General features: G+C 37.9%; 1 protein-coding gene across 1 annotated transcript in view; it reads left to right on the top strand.

Moving 5' to 3' along the window:
- The window catches only part of LOC124236797 (uncharacterized), a 37,683-nt gene that overhangs the window by 12,199 nt on the left and 525 nt on the right, over window positions 1-24,959 (top strand). The gene's annotated exons all lie outside the window — the stretch shown is intronic.

Raw genomic sequence — 24,959 nt, 5'->3', positions numbered from 1 at the left:
GCAGCCCAGAGTTGGTGTGACAGTCTGAGATCATCATATTCCCAGGTTCCTCCCATCTTGTTTTTTCACCGATTCTCAAAATGAGATTTCTGTTCCATAGTCTAGATGGCTGTTCCAGCGCCAGTCATCACATCTGCATTCCAGCTAGCAGGAAGGAAGAATGCAAAGAGAAGGGCATAACCTCTCTCTCCAAGGACACTTCTCAGAAGTTAACACACAACTCTTCTGCTTACATTCCATTGGCCAGAACTTGGGCACATGGCCACATCTAGCTGCAAAGAGAGGCTGGCAAATAAAATCTTTATTTCAAACAACTTTGTTCCCTACTGAAAAAAGGAGGAGTTTGTTATTACAGAACTTGGTTTAACAACTGGAGCACTATTGGCAGGACAGTCTCTTTTGAATGAGACTGTCTCGTACATTTTAGGACATTTACACCACCAGGCCCCAGATACTACCTAAACGCTGGTAGCACCCTCCCAGTGACTGTATCAACCCATGCTCCTACAATTTAAAGTTAACCTTGGGGGTAGCACTGTCTTTGAATTTTAGGTTTCTGTGGCAGGCATTTTGCCTGCCCAGCAAGCAGTATATACCTTGCCAGGGAAATACTCCTTCCCATAGCCATGTTTTGGATAGCCATCTTCTCATGTGACTCTTTTTCTAATAACAGAGATGAGAAAACAGGTCAGCATCTGACCCAGAGAAGGCCAAATAAAATCTTCTAACAGGTTTTTAAAAATTAGACCTAGGTGAAGAGTTTTAATTTCTTCCTGGGTGGAGGTACAAGATCCAGTGCTCTTCATACACTAAGGGTGGGAATGTAAAATGGTGTTGCTGCTTTGGGAAACAGTCTGGCAACTCTTCACAAGGTTAAATATAGAGCTACCATATGACACAGCAACTCTGCTCCTACTCATACATGCAAGAGAAATGAAAACATGTTCACATAACAACTTGCACGTGAATGTTCTTAGCAACATTCTTCATAATAGCCAAAAAGTGGAAACAGCCCAAGGGTCCGTCAATTGGTAAATGATTAAACAACATGTGGCACATTCCTACAATGGGATATTATTTGTCAATAAAAAGGAATGAAGTATTGATACATGCTACAGCATGGATAGACCTTGAAAATACGCTAGTTGGAAGAAACCCATCACAGAGGACCACATGTGACTCTATTTATATGAAATGTGCAGTACAGGCGCACCTCGGAGATGTTGCAGGTTTGGTTTCAGAACGCTACAATAAAGCAAATATTGCAATAAAGTGAGTCACATGAATTTTTGGCTTTCCAGCGCATATAAAAGTTATGTCTATGCTATACGGTAGGCTATTAAGTATGCATTAGCATCATGTCTTAAAAAACAGTGTACATACCTTAATTAAAAAGGCTGTTTTGCTTTTTTTGTGTGTGTGAGCAAATGCTGTTGGAAAAATAGCAGCCATAGACTTGCTTGAGGCGGGGTGGCCACAAACCTTCAATTTGTAAAAAAGGCAATATCTGTGAAGAGCAATAAAGTGAAGCACAATAAAATGAGGTATGCCTCTGTGGGCAAATCCATAGAGACAGGAAGAAGATTACTGGTGGCTGGGGGTAGGCAGGAATGGGGAGTGACTGCTAATGGTGTGGGGAGACTGAGTCCAATCACAGGGCCAGTGATTTAATCAACCATGCCTATGTAATGAAACCTTGATAAAAACTCTAAGGAGGTTTGGAGAGCTTCCTGGCTGGGGAATATATCAAGGTACTGGGAGAGTGGCACAAGCTCCCAGCACCCCCCCCCCCCCCCCCCCCCCCCAATTCCAGACCTGGCCTTATGTGTCTCTTCCATTTGGCTGTTCGTAAGTTGTATCCTTTATAATAAATCAGTAATTAAAAGTATAGTGCTTTCCTGAGTTCTACGAGTCATTTTAGTGAATTATCAAACCTGGAGGAGAAGTCATAAGAACCCTCGAATTTGTGGTCAGCCTGTTCCATCAGAAGTGCAGGTGACCCCTGGGACTTGTAGTGGGACTTGAAGTGGGGGCAGTCTTGTGGGACTGAGCCCTTAACCTGTGGGGTCTTCATAGTGTCGGATGTGGATGGAATTGCTGGACACCCATGTGGTGTTGGAGGATTGCTGGAGTGCACTGGGGAAGGTAGCATTTGCTGAATGGGCCATTATCTAAAAAGTTTGAGAACACTACAGGAAAGTACTTCGTACAAAAAGCACCAAACCTTGAATATAGGTAGAAGGCAGTTCTTGTGCTACTTTGAGGTACTTCTTGTAGTGAGAGATAAAAGTATTGACATTTTTAGAGTTGAATTGTACTTTACAATATAAATGTTTACCAGGGGTACTTTTCAAAAGACACTTTCTATTCTTATCAACCTATTCAAAGATAATGAGGCCTGTTTACCCAAAATTATTTAGGGGTAGGTCTTTTTGAAGGTGAAAGGATGAAATTAGAGGCTCTCTTTTAGCCATACGATTGTATGGATTTCCAGCAGGAGAAAATTTCCCTGGCTCTTGAAACAAAAGAGCTGCTGCTGTATAAATAAGTAGGAATGCAACATTTGTGTTACGTTGATTCTTTTAGACAAGTTGATTATGTCCACACTTGCTCTGCACGCTCCCCTCCTCTTTGGGCTCCTCCTTTGGTACCCTCCACTCCCAGAGAGGAAGAAGGACATTCTTCAAAATTCATATAGACAGGGGCAGAAATACTCCCAAATTTAAAGGGATAAGAAACAGTCTATTATGAAAAAAATTACATCACTCCAAGCTTCAAAGCAATTCATGTGGCATAATATGAGCTAAATATTTACAAAACGAATATAAATAATGAGAGGATTTTTTAAACCAACAACTACAAAAATAATACAGAAAACAACTAGTCAGTGTATGTGAATACAGGGTCTTCTTACTGAGCAATCACATTATTATCATACGTGTGACTTTGGTCTTGGTAAATCAGAATTCCCACATAGGGCATTAGTTTGCAAGTTAACTTGAAAATTTTTTTTTTTTTTTTTGGTGAGGATGATTGGTCCTGAGCTAACATCTATGCCAATCTTCCTCTATTTTGTATGTGGGGCACCACCAGAGCACAGCTTGATGAGTGGTGAATAGGTCCATGCCTGGGATCTGAATCCGTGAACCCTGGGCAGCCCAAGCAGAGCGTGTGAACTCAACCACTGTGCCACTCGGCTGGCCCCTGCAAGTTAACATTTTAATAAAAGATTTGTTTCCCCCCTAGGCACAAGCAAGGGTTTTAGTGTTAATCCAAATGAGAACATTTACTGTACTTCATTGAGTTAGTTCGTCAAATCATGATAAAAAAGGTATAATGCTATTTTTTTCATTTTAAAAGATTACAATTACAGTCTTATGATGAGTCTTTATAGATTGCCTTTTGCACAAGAGAAAACATCTTATATTACTTTCCTAATATTGTAAAGCCACAGGACTCTCAGTTCATAGCACCTTGAGGAAGTGGTGAACATGAATAAAATGATGCAGACAATTTTTAATTTGCTAATTGAATAACACTTTAGTTCATCCAAAGTGGTTCCTAGAGATTATAACTAGTAGCTCATTTATTTTTAACGGCTAATTTAATTTCAGTGGTAACACTTATTTAGAAAATGACTGCAGAGGAGAAAGTATTAGGTAGCAAGGAGAGAAATAATCAAATATGTAATAATCTTTAAGATTCCATCAGGCGCAGGGCTCATGATACTATTTAGGAGAAATGAGGCCATTCTGTAACTTTAACGTTCAAATGTAATGTATATTGCATTTGTAATAAAAATAAATATGTATCTTTCTATTCTCTTAATGAGTAAAAATAAGTTACGAAAAGGGCTGTGCATTGCAGTGGAAGGAGCACTGGATGGAAGTCTGAGGTGCTAGGTCCTCCTCTGAACCCATCCAGCTGTAGGATTTCACACTTAATGTGGCATTCCTGATTCCTGATTGTGGGGAACAGAATCAAGAATCTCTAATGTACTTCCCAGCTTCAAATTTCCACGATTAATTCCACAATCTGCAGAGTGCACCTACAACATTGCTGTGTTTTAGGAGTAGTAATGAGCACGGGATTGTCGTCGCACTAAATGGATCCCCAGTTCTGCCACTTACTTGCAGTGTAACCTTGGGCAGGTAACCTTTCTGAATTCCAGTTTATTCAACATTAAACTAGGTTAATAATACACAGCAGACGCTGTTGATGCCGTGCCCCACAGCCCTTCAGCCCACTGCAGCCACAGGCGACAGCTCCCATGCCTGTCAGCTGCCCACCTCTGGGCCTGCCTCCATCTCCTTCACGGCCCCTGGGCTTTTTCTGGTGCACAGGGACTTGCACAGCTCAGAAGTACCAGGGACTTAATGTCCCCAAGTGCAACCCTCCACCAGTGAGAGGCGGTCTTCCCGACTATCGTGGGACAGTTTGGAGGCACATTAACCAATTCCTCAGTGGGCCCCCAGCCGGATCAGCCTTGGTTCCCCACAGTGGTAACCTGCTCGCTAGTAAACCCTGTACTGGCTTTCCCCCCATCTGTCTCACTTTTGCCATGATCTCATTTGTGCTTCCTGGGGTCACCTCCCAAATAATCTACCTGCACACAACTTCTCGTCTCAGGTTATGCTTTTGGTTAACCCCATTTCACAATTGCTGTGATGATTTCATGGAGAACATCTGTGTAAAGCACCTACTGGATCCTATAGTGAGGACCCAATGAATAGTAATTATGATGGTATCTGACAATTAAAATAGAGTTTCATGGTTCTGGGCAATGTTTAGATTGTGTTTCTATACTTAAGTGATGTTTACATCTTGCTAAAGCATATTTACATAATTTTATGAGGTATCTAAGATGCATAGAAAATTTTGTAAGTGGGGAAACTTCAGGCATGATTAAAATTTCGGTAACGAAAAATGATAATTGTTAAGGATTTTTTTTTGCTTTTTCTTTTCTCTTTCTTATTTATCCTTTTCATTTTGTTTCTATATTGAAGTTATACTTCTGCTTCTATATGATATGTCATAAATTGAGTACTATTTCTTTGAAGAAAAAGAGAAGAGCATTAATAATATAGGAAACAGCCCATGTATAAATATAAATCTTTTGACTACTATTCAGTGATTTCACAAGTGTTTAATCATGAAAAGTTCATTTATTTGACTATCTAATGTGACAATTCTACAGAAGAATGCTGGGTACTTTGTATCTCCTTCAGTGCTAGAATGGATTCCTTTAATCGTTCCTTGGTCTGTATCTTTCCTAGGCAGGTGTATTTAACAAGTATGCTGTTGTTTGCTGTTAATATGTCCCTATTCAATTTAAAATGCATTCTTGGCTTGTAAGAAATTCCATGAACAGGCACACATCTTATGTGGAAGTAATAAAAAATGATGAAATGGAGTAAAATGAACCTTGTAGCAAATAGCTGTTGATATGTCAATTCTACCAGTTCTTAATTACACATGCCAACTGAAAAGACCACTCTAGGACTTCTGTATTTATCTGCACAGGCTTAAATCCTCTGGGCTTACTCCAAGCCCATCCTTTGGGCAGTGTCAGGTACATGCAAAGGGAATAATTTTTTAAAAATTATTTTCATTGAGATATAATTGACATATAACATTGTGTAACTTTAAGGTGTACAATGTATTGATTCAATACATTTATATATTGCAAGAAGATTACCATCTTAGCGTTAGCTGACACCTTTATCACATCACATAATTATCACTTCTTTGTTGTGGTGAGAACAATTAAGATCTAGTTTCTTAGCAACTTTGAAGTTTATAATACAGTATTGTTGTCTATAATCACTATGCTGTGCATTAGATCGCCAGGACTTATTTATCTACTGGTTGCAAATTTGTACCCCTAACAACATCTCCCCAATTCCTCCAATCCCCTGCCCTTGGTAACCACTATTCTACTCTCTGCTTTTACAAGTTTGGCTTTTTTGGATTCCACATATAAGTGGTATCATATAGTGTTTATTTTCCTCTGTCTAACTTATCTCACTTAGCATAATGCCTTTAAGTTTCATCCATGTTGTTGCAAATGGCAGGATTCCCTTCCTTTTCATTGCCAAATAATATTCCATTGTATGTATATATACTGTATCTTCTTTATCCGTTCATCTGTTGAGTGTCACTTAGGTTGTTTCTGTATCATGGCTATTGTGAATAATACTACAATAAACATGGGAGTGCATATGTATATCTCTTCAATATCCTGTTTTCATTTCCTTTGGATATATATCTAGGAGTGGAATTGCTGCATCATGTGGTAGTTCTATTTTTAAGAAATAATTTTCCTTTATGAAGGTATAGTGACTTGGGGGCGCCAATATATTGGTAATGGGAATATAAATTGGTTAGTTCTTTCTGAAAAATAATTCAACTCTATGTATCAAGAGTTTTAAAGTGTTCATACTTTTAGATCCAGTAATTTTACTTCCAGGAACATTTCCTAAGGAAATAATTAAAAATCTAGACACATGTGGGCAAAGATGTTTATTGTGCTTTTTATAATAGCAGGAAGGAGAATGCAAGGAAAGGAGGAAGAAGGAAAGGGAAGGAGGGAAGAAGGAAAGAGAGAGAAAAGAGAAAAGAAAAAAAAGAAATTGGAAACAACCTAATGTTCAATAGCTAGAGAATGATGCACTCACATGATGGACTCTCTTTCAGCCAGGAAAATAATTTTATTTATCCATAACAATGGTTGATACCTTTCATGCATAAAGACTTCTATAGCTCAAGAAAAAAAGTTAAAGGGCTGGTCCCGTGGCTGAGTGGTTAAGTTCGTGTGCTCTGCTTCAGCGGCCCAGGGTTTCACTGGTTTGGATTCTGGGTGTGGACCTAGCACTGTCATCAAACCATGCTGAGGTGGTGTCCCACATGCCAGAACTAGAAGGACCCACAACTAAAAAAAATATACAACCATGTACTGGGGGGCTTCGGGGAGAAGAAGGAAAAAAAAAAAAAAGAAGTGGAGCAATAAGAAAAAAAGTTAAACAATCCTTATGGAAATAACAGGCAAATGATTTAAGTAGGAAATTTACAAAGAAAGAAAAAAAAGACTTGTAAAAATATTTCAAAAATCCAATCACTGTCATTTAAATTTTAAAAAACTGCAAGCTATCATTCTTTACTACGAAAACGGCAAAGATTTTTTAAAATGATAGCCAGTGCTGCCAAGAGAGTAGACGGCTTTTCTGTAAAACAGCAGTATGTATCAAAAGCTTCAAAATGTGCAAAAAAATATTCATAGCTTAATTAAGGTTTCTTAAAATTTTCTTTGTGGGAACTTGTTTCTACTCCAAGTTAGTTAGGTAGTGAATGAAAGCTATAAAGGAAGTATGGTGCATCTGAAAGAAGCCAGTCTGAAAAGGCTAAATAATGTATGATTCCATTTCCATGACCTTCAGGAGAAGGCAAAACTATAAAATCTGTAAACAGATGAGTGGTTGCCAGAAGTTCAGGAAGGGTTGAACAGGTGTAATAAAGAGGATGTTTTAGGGTGGTGAAACGGTTCAGTATGATACTGTAATAGATGATACATGTAATGAATACATGACACTGTGCATCTGTCAAACCCCATAGAACTTTACAGCATAAAGAGTGACCCTTATCGTATGCAAATTTAAAAAATCATTTAGGAGGTTGGGAATCCAGGATGGAATACAGTGTGACAAAAGAATCTAACTGTATTACAATGTATGAAATATCCTCACTGAAGGGGTGGGAGGGGAAAGGCACTGACCTGAGTAACTTTGGAAATGAGTGGAGTCTGTAGTTTTAAAGGGAAAAGAAACTGTACGTAATGTGGAGCACATAAATGTTGTGCTCTAATTGATACGGTGGTTTCTCATGGGGTATTTGTTAACAATTCTGAAACTACATGTATACTAAAAGTGAACAATTAAGTAAATCTGTGGCAGACAGGGAGAGCCAGGTTTCTCACTGACGGAGTAGGAGTTTACAGACAAACCAGGAAGGAGGCTAGCATGATCTATATAGTACTGGATTTGAGTTGGAGACTGTATGAACTCATGTTTATCTTCGTACAGATAGAAATGGCTGCATGTAGAAATGTTTATAGATATACGCATATACACAGCTTAGTATACACACATTATTCCTTACCCTGACAGCTGAAAGGCATAGAAGCAACCACACCCCAGTCAGCACTGAGCACACCTAGTGCCCAGATCTTGGTTTTTAATACCATTTTCCAATAAAAGGAACCAGAGCCCATTAGAGAAATGGCAGATTCTAGAGCTGGGGTGGGGAATATACAAGATAGGCCTGGAGCATTTTGTAGTGCCAGAAAGCAAAGAAGTGCTAAAAAACGCAAACAAAAATGATGAGGGTGTGTTAAAGGGACACAGTAGCCAACCGAAAGAGCTCCCACTGCCATTCTCATGACATCGTATCAGGGATACTATACTATCAACATAACTCATCATTGCTGATGCTGACCTTCATCATCTGGCTGAGGTAGTGTTTGTCAGTTTCTCCATGTATGACGTAACCAGAATGGCACTTTACCTCTTTATCTTCCTACCAAAGACTCATAACCTCAGTCTAATCATGAGGAAAATCCAAATTGAAAGACATTCTGCAAAATACCTGACCAATACTCCTCAAAACTGTCAAGGTCATCAAAAGCAAGGAAAGTCTGAGGAACTGTCACAGCTAAGAGGAGCCCAAGGAGACATGACAACTAAATGTAATGGGATGTTGTGTATGGGATCCTGGACCAGGAAAGGGACATTAGGTAAAAACTAAGGAAATCTGCATAAATTATGGACTTAAGCTAATAATAATGTATCAATATTGGTTCATTAATTGTTACAAATAGACCATACTAATGTAGGATTTTAATAATAGGGGACACTGGTTTGGGTTATATGAGAACTCTGTATACCATCTTCACAACTTTTCTGCAAATGCAAAAACACTTTTAAATAGAAAGTTTATTGAAAAAATGATAGCCAATAAAAAAATAGCTTTGAAACCGGAAAACAATAAAAAGGACCTGTGGCTTGTGGTAAACAAATAGACAACACAAAGCCCTCTCAAGGAAGAATCTGCTTCCCAGCCAAGGGGAGTGCAGTGAGCAAACAGTCTCAACTATCAGCTCCTTTGGGGTCTGCCTCGGCTGTAGAGAGATGTCCCTCCTAAGGTCACAGCTTCCAGAAGCAGCTCATGTAGTGACTGAGAAGGTGGATGTAAAGGCCCAAAGAGGGACAACTCTGGCAATATTTGCTCCAGAACTCCCCACTGGGTGGCCAAAGCTTTGGTGGCTCCACATTCTGGTTCAGATTCTCCCTGTGCCTAACCCTGCTTCATCCCACTCCTCTTCACAGCTTTATCTCTAATAAGCGTCTTGAACAAAACTCCATTTTAGCATCTGCTCCCAGGTCACCCTCTGCCGATCATGGGCCTCCTCTCTTGACAAAAGAATTTTACTTGGTATTAAAGATAATTTCCCTCTGAGCCTTACCTGGGTGCCCACCTTATGCTTAAATATTAAAACATACTTACTTAATGCCTCCTCTGTTATCATTAAAGAAGTTTACAGACATGAACTTATATCCTATTTCATACATACATTCTCATACAAATAGCATCCTGGTAGCACTTACTGTTGCTTTCCCTGTTCAGCAGCCCATACCCCTTCTTTGGGAAAGAGTATTTCCATTTTTCTTTTGGGGACTAAGTATGTCTGTGACAGGGATTTGGGTGGGATCCATGAAGGTGCATGTGCACATATGCACACTCACTGGACAAGGTGTGGGCACACAATCCAAGCCAGGCCAACCAGACTTTTACCTGGCATTTGAGTCTTGAGCAGAGTGACAGAAAGTGGGGAAATAAAGCTGAGTCCTGCCATTGGTGATGCCTGAGGGATGGTTCCTCTCCTGTGTGAGGCCAGACTGTTTACTCCTCCTGTGTCAGCTACCCAGACCCTTGTAACTAATATCTGTCTTGATAACTTTAACCAGTGTCTGTCTCTGTTACTTGAACCAAAACCAAAACACCAACAATCACAACAACAGACAAGACGTTAATGGATATAATTCTACTTTGTAATCTTGACACATAGCAATCCATACAAATAAAGACCACTTCTACAACACTCCTGAAATGTAGAGGGAGTTATTACAAAGTACTGAGGACAGTTAGAGGGAGGTACCCAAAGATGAGGATTCTTCTCAAATTCCTATAATATCCACTGATTGCATTTCCAGGAAATAATTCTAAGGAAATATTTAAATAGGCAGTGAAAGACATATGTGCTAGGCTGTTGACCACAGAGTTATTTATAAAAATGAAATATAGAAATAATCTAGAGGCCAGCCCCATGGCTGAGTGGTTAAATTCATGTGCTCCACTTCAGCAGCCCAGGGTTTCGCTGGTTTGGATCCTGGGTGTGGACACGGCACGGCTCATCAAGCCATGCTGAGGCGGCGTCCCACATAGCACAACGAGAAGAACCTACAACTAGAATATACAACCTCTTACTGGGGGGCCTTGGGGTGAAGAAGAAGAAGGAAAAAAAAGAAGGTTGGCAACAGATGTTAGCTCAGGTGCCAATCTTTAAAAAAAAATCTAGATACCAATGGGTAGTTGTGGTCATTAAAAATGTAATGAAGATTTGTATGTATTAATATGGAAAGATGTTCCGATACACTTTAGTGAAAAAGGTGATTACAAAATGAAATACCACTTTTGTTTTTACAAATATATCTATATCTATATATGTAAATATGCATAGGAAAAAATCTAGAAATAAACATGCAGAAATATTGACAGTGACTATCTGAATGGTAGGATTATGAGTGATCCTTGTTTTTATATTTTTCAAAAATTTCCAAATTCTTTGCAAAGAGCTCATAGTACTTCTATAATCAGAAATAATCAATGGACTATTAAAAGGGAACGTTTTGAAGGATCTTCAACAATATAGAAATAATGTTAAGTAGAAAAAAAGGATAAAGTACTGTTTTAGCATCACCTTAATTATCTAAAAATATTCACCATTTTAGAAGAAAATACTCCAGCACATTAATGTGTTTTTCTATGAGAGGTTAGATTATTGACAATTCTAAGATTCTTATAAACAAATACACACATACACACATACACACATACATAATTTTTAAAAAACAAACTAAAAGGAAAAAAAAGAATTTGTAATCCAGACACAAATATAAACCCTGATATTGCGTAGGACCAGAGAAAGAGTAAATTACACATTTAAATTCAATCCCTTTCTGATTAGTTGGTTTCATCTGACTGGGGAGGATGTTGATAAGTGAGATCAGAGAGAAGTGATCAAATCCAGTTTGGGATTAACCCTAAAAAGAATTGATGGACTTGGCTTCTTTTTTTCTCCCCCATCTCCTCTGCTAGTCCCAATTTGATTCATGTCCAATCACTCTTCCAGCTCCCTTAATTATTGTTATTAATATAATTTGCTCCCACTGAAACTAGAATATCAGTCAGGCATGCACAGTAGCTATGTCAGACCTTTGTAAAGGTGTTAGCCCTTCCATTTTTTAAAGTTGATTTATTGGATGGATGAATAAATATTTACTGAATGTCTACCATATGCACAGCCCTATAAGAAAAATGAAAAATTATAAAATATGGTTAGTCCAAAAAAATTGAACAATAGTTTAACAGTGACATAATTCAAAGCTATTCCAGGACAGTATGCCACCACATCAGAGGCAGGATGATGTAGTAGTAGGGCCATGGACTTAAGAGTCAGCCTGCATTGGCTTCCCATCAGTCTTTACCTCTTTTTTATGGGCTGCGTGACTTTGGCATATCTATAGACCCCTATGGGCGTCAGTTTCCTCGTCTGTGAAATGGAGAAAATAACAGCTATGTGTGTTCCAAGCTTCCAAGATAGTCCCTACTGATTCTTGCCTCTTGGTGTTCACATGCGTGTCTAGTTACCGCCTCCATTGGATAGAGATAATTTGATAACCAATAGGATGTTGCAGGAATGACCCTGTGACTTCCACCTTTCTCTTTTCTCTGTGTTGGATCACTTTATTTTGGGACAGTCAGCTGCGATGTTCTAAGGACACTCAATCAGCCCAACGGTGAAGTCTACATAGTGAAGAACTGAGTCCTCTCACCAACAACCAGTGCCAGCTTGCCAGGCGTCTGAGTGAGCCAACTTGGAAGCAGATCCTTCAGACCCTACCAAGCACTCAGACGACTGCAGCCCCAGCCAACATCGTGACTGCAATGTCATAAGAGACCCTGAGGCAGAACCATCCAGATAGGCTGCTTCTGATTTGCAGACCCACAGAAACTGTGAGATAATCACTGTTTATTGTTTTAAGTGACTACCTTTTGGGGTAACTTGTTATACAGCAATAGCTAACCAATACTCTATATCATAATATATTAGTGTCTTTTTGTTTTCTTTATCTGCTGCTCCAACATCAGACAATTGAGAGGGCGGGGTCTGGGGGCAGCATCTTTGGAAAGGAGGAGGGATGCTGAGATCTATAGACACAGGTGCCAATTTGCACACGAGAGTGAATGAGGGCACTTCAAGGGAAGATTTTGTCTTCTCTGTAAGTAGGAAGCATGGAATAGCTGCTAGAGGGAATGATAGGCAATACAAAAAACGAAAACAAAACAAGAGTAGACAGCACGAATGACCAGTGATCTGATCTACAGAGATCTTATCTTTTTCCATCAATTCTCTGTGATATAAGGATAGAAATGATGAAAATAGCCAGTAATTGAGGAAAGCCCCAGAGAAAAGTAGTTCATCAATGGCCAGGATACTCGGGGCACTGGCAGGGGAACTGATGCCCCTGGTAGTAACAGGCTTATAATTCTTCGACGTGAACACTATGGTTAAGATTTATACTGTGAAATTGCCAACATTTGACCATTCTGACCTACAAAAATTCAATTCCATGTAGTTCAAACTATATTAACTCTGTTAAGGGCAAATCCACATCTTCCTTGTGGAGGAGAGGAGATGTTTCCAATTCATTGAGGGGAAAGAACTAAGTCTCTTAAGAAACTACATCTTCAGAAAAAGATTAAAGGGGATTGTTCTTGAGTGCTCTCTATTTCCTAATGCCAGGAACACAGCAAACTTTTAAAATCTTTTAAAATAGATGTACATGCACATGATTAAAAAAAGAAAATGTAGAAAGCATGTAAAAGGAAGAAAGTCTCCATCTGCATTAATTGTTTTGAGCTGCAAGTAACAGAAACTTGACTAAAACGGAATTAAATGATAGGAAAATGCATTAGTTCACTTATCAGAGGTGGGAAACAAGGTTCAGAGGTAGTTGATTTAGCAGCTTAGTATCATTAAGGACCCAGATTTTTTTCTGCCTTTCTACCCTGCTCTTTAGTGCATGGGCTGCAGCCTCAGGCTGAATTTCTCTCATGGTTGTAAAATGGAAACACTTGGGCTTCATGCTTCCTTGTTTGTGTCCAACAGAAGAGAGAAAAGCTGACCTCCTGTGAATTTCTCCTAAGAGTGAGAAAGCATAATCCCAGAAGCTTCCAGCAAACCTCTACTCTCATTTCACTAGACAGAGTTGGGTTACCTACAAAAGGTCACTGTCAAAGGAATGGAATCATACTTATAGCAATCAAAGCTGTCCCTGGAGAAAAGGTCAGTTTCCCAAATGCATTTGGGTAAAACCGACATGGTTGAGGCATGCACAGTGTTTATTAACTTGGCCCACACCTGTCCCATATGCCCTTTCACAGAGGCAAACACTATTGCCAGTTTTCTGTGCTTCCTGCTGGATAGGCTGTGTGTGTTCATTTAGAAGTTTTTTTCTTTCTATCCCTTTTACAGAAATGGTAGGGTAGTATACACATTGTCTTACACTTTGCTTTTTCCGTAGTACATTATTGGTAAATGTTTACTTAATAAATGGTAGGAACATATATTTTGTAAGCCAGATGGTTTTTATCTTAATTATGCACTTTGCTTGTCTTTTGTACTCCACTAACATTAAAGTCTCTTTTTTTCCCTAAAGTTCCAGCCAGTTTCAGTTGGGCTAAGGGGGAAATAGGGAGGGGTTTTTGTTTGGACCAGGGCCAGAGCATTAAATGGGATCCACAGACCCTGGGCATCAATATTATAGCGGCAGCAAGAAGGAAGCGAATCCAAGGGTTAGGAGAAATAATAACAAAATAATGACAACAATAATAGCAAATGTGTATTGAATGCCTCCTATCCTCCAGGTTGTGCTAAACATACACTCAGTAAGAATTGTTAGGTCTGCTTGATCAGTTGTCTCTTCACATCTAAAGATTCTCCTTCAAATGCTAAACTTTATGTTTCCTAATGTTTTAGTAATGGAGGTGATTCTCCTAGACTTGGTAAGTGAAACTCCGAAGAGCTGTATTAAGAGAAATGTGAGTGCTAAGGAGTGGACATAGCATGATGATGAGGGATGTGGATGATGGAGTCTAGCAAACCTGGGTTTGAATCCTGGCTCTGCCACTTACTAGTGTCACAATGATAATTGGACATTGGACAATTTTCTTAATGTCTCTGTGCTTTATTATCCTCATCTGTAAAATAGGGAGATATCAGAGGGCTAGTGTGATGACTACATGAGATTTGCATGCAAAATTAGAATTTCATATAAATGGAATCACATTGTATATACTTTTTGTGTCCGGCTCCTGTCACTCAGCATAATGTTTTTGAGATTTGTCTACATTTTGCACGGATCTGTAGTTTATTTTATTGTTGAGTAGTATCCAGTTGCAAAGATATTCCACAATTTGTTTATCGACTAACCTTTTGAGGGACCCTTGACTTGTTTCCATTTTTTGGCTATTATGAATAAAGCTGCTATGAACATTCTTTTTGTGGATAAATGTTCTTATTTCTCTTGTGTAAATATCTATGATTGGAATTGTTGAGTTTTATGGTAAAGACATGTTTAACTTTATAAGAAACTGCCAAGCTGTTTCCCGGAGTGGTTGTATCTTTTACATTCTCACTAACAATGCATCAGAGTTCCAGCTACTCCACATCCTCCCTAGCAATTGCTATTGGCAGTTTCTCTAATTTTCACCACTCTAGTAGGTGGTATGTAATTGTGGTTTAGTTTGCATTTCCCTAAAGACTAATGATGTTGAGTATCATTTCATGTGCATTTAGCCAAACATATATCTTCTTTTATGATGTATATGTTCACATATTTTGCCCATTAAAAAAAACCTTTTTTGCAAGCATTGCAGATATTTTTTCCCAGTCCATGGTTTTTTTCTTTTCATTTTCTGTGGCTTTTGAGGAGCAAAAGTTTGAATTTTGATGATATCTAGTTGGTTAGTGTTTTCTGTGCCTCAAGAAGTCATTGCCTAATCCAAAGTCCTTAGAATTTTTATTACGTTTTCTTCTAGAAGTGTTACTGTTTTAGTTTTTGCATTTAGGTTTATGATCCCTTTGGATTCAATCTTTGTGTATAAGTAAAATAAGAGTGGAGGTTCTTTTTTGTATATGGCTGTCCAATGGTTCCAGTACGATTTGTTGAAAAGACTATCCTTTCCCATGGAACTATCTTGGCACCTTTGTGAAAAATCAATTAACCATACACTTGTAGGTCTATACCTAGACTCCCTATGCTCTGTCAAAGGACTACATGGCTGTACTTTGGCCAACTCAACAATGTCTTTATTATTGTAGCTTTTTAGTAAGTCTTGAAATCAGGTAGTTTAAGTTCTCCAACTTTGTTCTGCTTCTTCAAAATTGTTTTAGCTATCATGGGTCTTTCGTGTTTTTATATAAGTTTTAGAATCAGGTTGTCAGTTTCTATACAAAATCTCCCTAGGGTTTGAACTGAGATTATGTTGAATCTATAGATTGATTTGGGGAGAATTACATTATAAAAATATTGTCTTCTCATCCACGAACATGGTATATCTCTCCATTTAGGTTTCCTTTAATTTCTCAGCATTGTTTTGTAGTTTTTAGAGTACAGATCTTACAGACATTTTGATAAATGTATTTCTATTTTATGTTTTTGATACTGTGGTACAATAATGTTATATTTAGTTATTTCATTATCTTAATGACCCTATCTAGGAGGTAAATATGAGCTTCATTTTATAAGCAAAGAAAATGGGACTCAAAGAGATCAAAAGACTGACTCAATATCATATGATTGGCTAATCTCACTTTTGGAAATGTATCTCACAGACATGCTTTCACATGTTCAAAATGACAAGCACAGCAGCATTATTACAGCATTGTTTGCAATGGTGAAAGATAGAAACAACCCTGAATTTATCAATGGGACAGTTAAAGAGATGATGATACATCCTTAAAAATAAAAGTATAAAAGAATGAGGAAGATAACTTTTATGTAAAAGATGGGGTAGGGTAGGAAATAAGAATATATATTTATGTTTGATTGAAGTTGCTTAAGAAAACTCTGGAAAGATACACAAGACACTAATAAAGTATTTACCTCTTGAGGAGAGGGGTGGGGACTGGAAAGATGGTGAATAGGCATGGAGACTTCATTCTACATCATTCTATATTATTTTATTTTTTAACTATGTAAATATATTTCTGTGACTGCTGATTTCCCCCCAGTATCCATTGTCCATTTCTTCCTTTTACAAATAGGATCCTCCCCACAAGTTTTAGTAGGGCACATTGGTGCCATATAAGAGATTACATATCCTAGTCTCCCCTGCAGCTAAATATGTTCATGTGACTGAGTTTTTACAATGGATTATGAGCAGAGGTGACATGTGCCATGCCAATGTCTCTTTCTTAAAAGGAAATTGCTTTCCTTCCACTTCCTCTTCTTCACCCTTCCCATGGGCTAGACTCTGAATATGGTGTTGGTGAACCAGCTTTGATCAGAGTAGATAAGGGAACAATCAGAAGTTGATGGAGCAACAAGATAGCACAAGCATTGTGGACTCCTGGATGACCTCAAGAAGCATAGCTGCCAGACTTCTCTGGACTGCTCACTACCTCCTGGATTATATCATGAGAGAGAAATAATTATCTATCTTTTTTGGACTGCTGGAGTTTTGGGGCGTCTCTGTTGCAGCAACTTAACCTATACTTAAACTAATATATCAATACAAAAAATTGCATAGCTTATGATATTTGGCAGTGCAGGAACATGAACCCAATTGTCCTGGCTCCCAAGCCCATGTTTTTCACTGTGGATGAATAAGGAGGCATCCTTGCAAATGGCAAATTCTGTTCTCTTCCTAAAGAGTATAACAACCCCTAAAAGGATGGAGCATGAAGCATAATTTGACAAAATTTATCATACCAACCAACCAATATCCACTTCTGTTGATCCAGGTAAATGAAACAGACAGAAGAAACTTGAAATATAGTGCTGGTGACTTTTGAAATCTTAGGTTAGAAAGGGAAAATTAATGGAAAAGCAAATTGAACTTGGAAAAATTAAAAGGAGAGGAGTGCAATCCAATAGATGTTGGCAGATGAGGTAGCAAGAAACTTATGACTGAAATAAGTAAAGGAAGTTTTACCACATTCGTAAGGAACAAGTCTACAAGAAGGGAGATGAGGGGCTGGCCTGGTGGCATAGTGGTTAAGTTCACATGCTCTGCTTCTCTGGCCTGGGGTTCTCCGGTTTGGGTCTGGGCATGGACCTATGCACTGCTTATCAAGTTATGCTGTGGCAGGCTTCCCACATATAAAGTAGAGGAAGATGGGCATGGATGTTAGCTGAGGGCCACTCTTCCTCAGCAGAAAGAGAAGGATTGGTAGTGGATGTTAGCTCAGGGCTAATCTTCCTCAAAAAAAAAAAAAAAAAAGAAAAAAAGAAAAGAAAAGAAAGAAAGAAAGAAGAGAGATGAAGGTGGAGAGTAACCCCATGCACTAAAGAGCTGATCAACTGGTGAATATTCCTGATGGTAGAATTGTGGATAGTGAATAGGTTGAGACAAAAGCTAAGACTATAGAAGTGATATTGCTGTCAGAATATATAGTTATGTATGTAGGATTCTCTTCTAATTCAGTGGCAATATCTAGTAGTCAAAGAGACTTCCACTACATAAATTTTCTAAGCTCACAGAAAGGAATAATAACTGGCACCACAATGACTGTCCACAGGGAGAAATTATCTGAGAATTAGAAATGCCAGAACTAGGGTCACTGACCCAGCTCCAGGGTTGGCTGCCAAGGAGAGTGGCCAGTAGGTCAAGTCATCATACTCCAGGGGCATGTCATTTCATAGAATGCTCCTTAATGACATCAGATTTTAAAAGAGCATGTATTAAAGAGTAGCACGAGCCTACAAGGATTGATATTTTCTTGTAGGATTACATAGTTTTTGCTTTTAAAAAGGACACCAAGAAATTTGCTAAGTTTGCGTTTTGTTTTTCAAGTAATATTTGCCACAAGAGGGTGAACAGAAACGGATGAAAGGATGGAACTGAGGATATAGTGCTACCTGATGACAAAGAAAAGGCAAAACTCCTTAACTTGTATTTTATTTATCTCCTCTCTCATAAAGAGTATTTTTTTTAATGGAATAAGGTAGAATAAACATGATTAAAAGGCTACTGATATCCAATGTGGTAAATGAGCAACCAATTGTTTTAAGTGAGCTAAACTTTCCAGGCCTAAATGAATTATCCATGAAAGACTTTGCATAACTGATTGTAGAATGAATATTAGCTTCAGGAAGCCAGAGAAAAATAAGAAATGCCAAAAGATTGAAGAGGGGCAAATATTGTCCTGATTTTCAAAGAGAATAAAAAGCAGCAGAAGCAGGGGAGTGTTTGAGAACTATGTGTAAATTTAACAACGTCTAGAATGAATTTTTAAACAAAGGTTTTAACAACAGGGAAAGAAAGGGCTTATGAATGACTATTTCAATTTTTTTTTTTTCCAGAATATCTATCAAGTCTGAGTGGAAAAAAGAACTTATGAAGATGTTTCAAATGAAGAAACTTAAATAAAGGCACCACTTTAGAATTCTAAACCCTTGCTGGTCTAGCGTAACCACCAGCCCAGCAGTATTAGCATCACCTTGCAGCTTAATGGAAATGAAGAAGCTCAGGCCCCACCCCAGACCTACTGAATTAGAACCTGCATTTTAACAGATCCCCCAGTGATCCCTATGTACTAAAATGTGAGAAGCGTTGATGTAGATAAGGTTACAAGAACCAACAAGGGATGGCAAAGCACCTAAAGACTAATAACATTAAGAAGTCATTACCACTTCTAGGGCTGAAGGAACAAAGGGAGGAAATTGTGAGACTGGAAGTGGTCAATATATTAAAAACCATTGAATTGCATACTTTAAATAAGTAAATTGTAGGATAGTGAACTATATCTCAGTTAAACTGTTAAAAAAGAAGAAAAAAACATGCAAAATCTATATGCTGAAATCTACGAAATATTAAAGAAAGAAAGCAGTGAAAAATAAATGTAGCGATATGCCATGTTCATGGATTGGAAGATCTGATATTGTTAAGATGTTAATTCTTCCCAATGATTCTATAAATTTAATGCAATCCCAATTAAATCCCACCATGACTTTTTGGTAGAATTTTATAAGCTTATTTTAAAATATTTATGGAAAGGCAAAGGAACTAGAATAGCCAATATGGTTTTGAAAGAGAACAAAGTTTGAGAGTTCATTTTCCCTCGTTTCAAGACTTATTAGTTACAGCAATTAAGGCAATGTAGTATTGGCAAAAGGGTAGACACATTGACCAATGAAACAGAATAGAAAGTCCAGAAATAGACAAGCACATGTATGCTCAATTGGTTTTTGACTAAGGTACAAAGGCAATTCAGGGGAGAAAGGATAGTCTTTTCAACAAGTGATGCTGGAAAAATTCCGTATATGAAAAAAGGAACCTCAATGTTTGTCTCACACCATATACAAAAATTAACTCAAAATAGATTGTAGACCTAAAGGGAAAAACTAAAACTATAAACTTCTAGAAGAAAAACAAAGATTTGGCACAGATTTCTTAGATAGACATCAAAAGCACAATCCATAAAAGAAAAAAGAAATCAATAAATTACACTCCATCAAATAAAAAAATCTGTGCTCTTTTAAAAGATTCTATTAAGAAAATGAAATGACCAACCTTAGAGAGAAAATATTCATAAGACACGTGTCTGATAAAGTACTATAACCAGCATCTACAAGAATAAATAATAAGAAAACAACCCAATTAAAAAATGGGTAAAAGACACATAACCAAAGAAGATATACAGATGGCAAATAAGCAAATGAAAAATGCTCAAGACCTTTAGTCATTGCATAAATGCAAATTAGAACCACACTGAGGTACCACTGCAAAACTACTAGAATGACTAGAAATTTAAAAACTGAATATACCTACTGCTGGTGGAGAACAGAACAACTGGAACCCCATATATCACCACAATAAGTTTTTGAACGTTTTTATCACCTCAAAAGGAAATCCCATACCCCTTTGCTATTGCCCCTCTAACACCTCATCCTCCTCAGTCCTGAGCAATTGCTAATTTACTTTCTATCTCTATAGATTTGCCTATTCTAGATATATGATATAAATGGAATGATGTAAGTGGTCTTTTGTGACTGACTTCTTTCACATAGCATAATGTTTAAAAGGTTCATCTATGTTGTATCATTTATCAGTACTTCTTTCTAAGGTTAAATAATACTCTCTTGAATGGATATAGCATATTTTGTTTATTCATCAGTTGATGAACAGGGCGATTGTTTTCACCTTTTGGCTATTGTGAATAATGCTATGAACACTCCTGTATAAGTTTTTGTGCGGACACATTTTAATTTCTCTTGGGTATATACCTAGGAGTGGCATTGCAGAGTCACAGGGTAACTCTATGTTTAACCATTTGAGGAACTGCCAAATTGTTTTCCAAAGTGGCTGTACTATTTGACACTGCTACCAACAGTGTACAAGTGATCCGATTTCTCTAGATTCTCGACAACACTTATGATTTTTCTTATGAGAGCCATCCTAGTGGGTATGAAGTGCTATCTCCTTCTAACGATGTCAAGAATCTTCTCATGTGCTTATTGGCCATTTGTATATCTTCTCTGGAGAAATGTTTCTTCAAATTCTTTAACTGTCTTTAAATTGGGTTGTAAGAGTTCTTCACGTATTCTAGATGCAAGTTCCTTATTAGATATATGATTTGCAAATATTTTCTCCTACCATGAAGGTTGTCTTTTCACTTTTTTGATAGTGTCATTTGAAGCACAAAAAGTTTTTAATTTTGATGGTCAAATTTATCTATTTTTTCTTTTGTTGCTTGTGCCTTTGATGTCATATCTAAGAATCTATTGCCAAATCTGAGGTCATGAAAATTTACCTCTATATTTTCTTTTAGTTTTACAGTTTTAGCTCTTCCATTTAGGTCTTTGATATGTTTTGAAATAATTTTTCTATATGGTATAAGGGTCTGAATGTATTCGATTGCATCTGCCTATCCAGTTGTCCCAGCATGTTTGTTGAAAAGATTATTCTTTCCCTACTGAATGGCCTTGTTAAAAATTAGTTGACCACAGACTTTGGTTTGTTTCTGGTCTGTCTTTATGTCTAACCTTATGCCAATACCACACTCTTGATTACTGTTGCTTTGTAGTAAAATTTGAAATCTGGAAGTTGGAGTCCTCCAAGTTTTGCCTAGTCTTGGTCCCTGAATTTCTATGTGAATTTTAGAATCAGATTGTCAGTTTCTACAAATAAGTCAGTTGACAGGGATTCTGATGAATTTGTAGATCAATTTGGGGAGTATTGCCATCTTAACGATGTTAAGTCTTCCAACCCATGAACATGAGATGTTTTTCCATTTACTTAGATTTTAAAAATTTCTTTTAGCAATGTTTTTAGGGTGTAAGTTTTGTGCTTCTTTTGTTACATTTATTCCTAAGTATTTTATTCTTTTTGATGCTATAGTAAATGAAATTATTTTCTTAATTTCACTTTTGGATTGTTCGTTCCAAGTGTGTAGAAAGACAATTGATTTTTGTGTATTGATCTATCAATACAACCTTGCTGAGCTCGTTTATTATTCTAACAATTCTTTAGTAGATTTCTCAGGATTTTCTCTATACTAGTTCATGTCATCTGCGAATAGAGATAGTTTTACTTTTTCCTCTCCAATTTAGATGTGTTTTACAATACTGGAACATTTTTACATATTATGTTGCAGGAGGAGTTCAGGATCTGTTTGTCAGTTATACTATCTGAAATGAAAGTGGCAATAGCTTCTAACTTATTCCCGGTCTCTTCTTGTGTTCCGTTCCAATTCATCATTTTTACTGGAGTCAAGGTGATCTTGTGTTAGATAGAGTTCTTTGATTGTAAGCCACAGAAACAAACTGTAGATAATTTAAGCTAAAAAGTAAAAATAGATTATGGAATGCATAAACTCTAACAATTTGTACTGCCTTTGTATCACTTAACTCAAGATTCAAACTTAGCAATGTCTGATTGGCCAAGCTTAGATCACATGCTTTCTTGGGGGTACTTTGGCGGTAAAAGGAAAGTAACTTTAGGAACCTCTTTTGCAGAGGCACTTACTTTCCACCAAGGTAGAATATTCATTGGAAAATTTCCCCAAATACGTTGGGATTCCATTAAAAAGGGAATAGATCCTGCATTACTAACAAAGTCAAATATTTACTAGAGATATTTTCTAAAATGCATACATGATGTCACTTCTATGCATAACCTCCTTGACTCTTCATTGCCCACAGGATCAAGTTCTAAATCCTCAGCATGGCAATAAAGGTTTTTTGTAGCCTAGCTACTAGCCTCATCTCTGTTTCAGCACAGCTTAACATTTATGAATATATCAGACCTTGTGCTATAAGCTGAAACACAAATAAGCACTCTTGCCTTGAGACACTTACAGTCTGGTAAAAGATGTATATTAGTACGATCACTTCTCCATTGCCTAACTTGTCTTGTAATAATTGCTAGGGTGACTATAAGTCCTGGTCTTTACCTATTGTCCTAGTGTAGTTACTAAAAGCACCAACCCTCTTGCTCAATCTCAAGAGTTTCAAAGTTTGGACAATAAATTATAGGTCAGTCTAATTATAGCACACCTATGTTTTATCAGTTAACTCTGAGCAAAACAATTCTGTGAAGCACTAAATTTAAGATCCTAGCGGGAATGAGATGTTACATTCCTACTGGATAATTTCAGTAGAGTTTAATAAAAAGACTATTTGTAAGGGTGTGGGCAAAATGTAGAGAAACCACAAGGGGTTTACCCTGGGTTACCCTAGGGGAGTAACTGTGACCTCCAGTGGAGGGATGCAGCCAGCTTGCAATGGTGCCACAGCAAGGGAGCCTGGGAGAATCAATACCCACACTCCTTTCTTTGTGGTACTGCTGTTGCCTCCCATTGCCTGAACTCAACTGGAATCTAAGGGAAAGCAAACCCTTTGAGTATAGGCTCCTAGGGGCAGAAAGGAGGATGGAGAGTGGGTCTGGCAAACAGATGTCCTCCATCAGGACTCACTGTTACTACCCTTTTACGATGGGGAGAAGAAAATGAGATGAAGACAGGCTAACTTGCTCAATGTCAGAAAGCTAATAAGTGGTAGTCTAGAGTTGAAGTGCTGTGTTCTCCCTACTCTACCAAGCTCCCTCTAAAGCTCCTATGCTCTAGCAAAGCATCCTTCCCACAGCATCATCACCCTTGAAACCAATGAATCTTTGCTCCTTCAGTTCCCTTGTTTAGAAAGTCTTCATTGCTCTTTCCTCTGTTCCACCTCCTTGGTGAAGCCTTTCCTGTTCTGACAGGCAGAGTGAACAGATCCTTCTATTGTGCTTTAAAATCCCATAATTCATATATCTTTTCTAGGATTTGGCTTATTTATCAGAGCTGTTTAAACATCTGTCTCTCAGCAGACTGCCCTGGTTAAGAGTCAGAAAGGCATCCTCATTTAAAAATGTTTAGTTGCTAGCACAGTGCTGGGCACAAAGTTAAAAAGATAATTTAATCCCTTAGTAACCCTCTGAGGGAGGAACTATTACTAAACAGATTTAAAGATAAGAAAATTGAGGTACTGAGATGTTAAGTAATTTGCCCAGGTCACATAGCAATGAAGGGGTAAAGCCAGGATTTAAATAACTTCATAATGAGAACTGACATTCTGAAATAGTCTTTCTTGGCCAAAAGTAATTAAGGTGTATTTTTATTAAATATGTTTATGTCTACCTGCCAAAAAAAAAAAAAAAGGGAGGGGGAAATTGAAGGCATTGCTCCTAGTCGGTGAAAAAATTTAGGCAGAAGCTGGGTAAATTGTGATGATTTTGTCCTAAAAGTGTTCCCTCAGATGAGATGTTGGATTAAGAGACATTAAGCTTTTGTGACAAGAATAAACTAACCTAGCCACAAAGGTAGGAGGACACATTCTTATAATCTAATCTGCTATTTTCAACATGAGCATTTACAAACAAAATAAGTGAATAAGAATAAAAACAATTAATTGAATCCGGCAGTCTGGTCTGGTCAATATAACACAAAATGGAGAGTTGGTTTGCAATTGCCCTAACATCTGACTGGCAGCGTGGAGCTGTCTTTGTACAGGGTTTACCCGAGACCACTGGTCCGTGGGCAGGGCCGCCGTCTAATCCTCCCTATGGGAGAAGGGACAGAATGTCCATATACATAGAGCTGCAGATTGAAGTACTTCTCTTCCCCCTGCCTTTGCATAGCACCCATCCACGTGGTAATCTTAATTCAACACTTACTGAGCGCCTATTGTATGCTTGACATACAATGGTGGTCCTTGTCTTCAAAAGATCTGAAGTCTAGCGGGCTGAAACTGGTCAAAACTGAAGAAGTTAGTGCCCTGCAAAGCTGGGCCCGCCCACAGACCGAAGGGGTCCCCATTCAGGGTCCCTTGTCTTTCTTTCACTGAGCACTTTCCCCTTAC

The sequence above is a fragment of the Equus quagga genome, chromosome 3, assembly GCF_021613505.1.
Source record: "Equus quagga isolate Etosha38 chromosome 3, UCLA_HA_Equagga_1.0, whole genome shotgun sequence".
NCBI lineage: Eukaryota > Metazoa > Chordata > Mammalia > Perissodactyla > Equidae > Equus > Equus quagga.
Note: the sequence above shows the minus strand (reverse complement) of the source record. Positions and strands in the feature narration are given on the sequence as shown.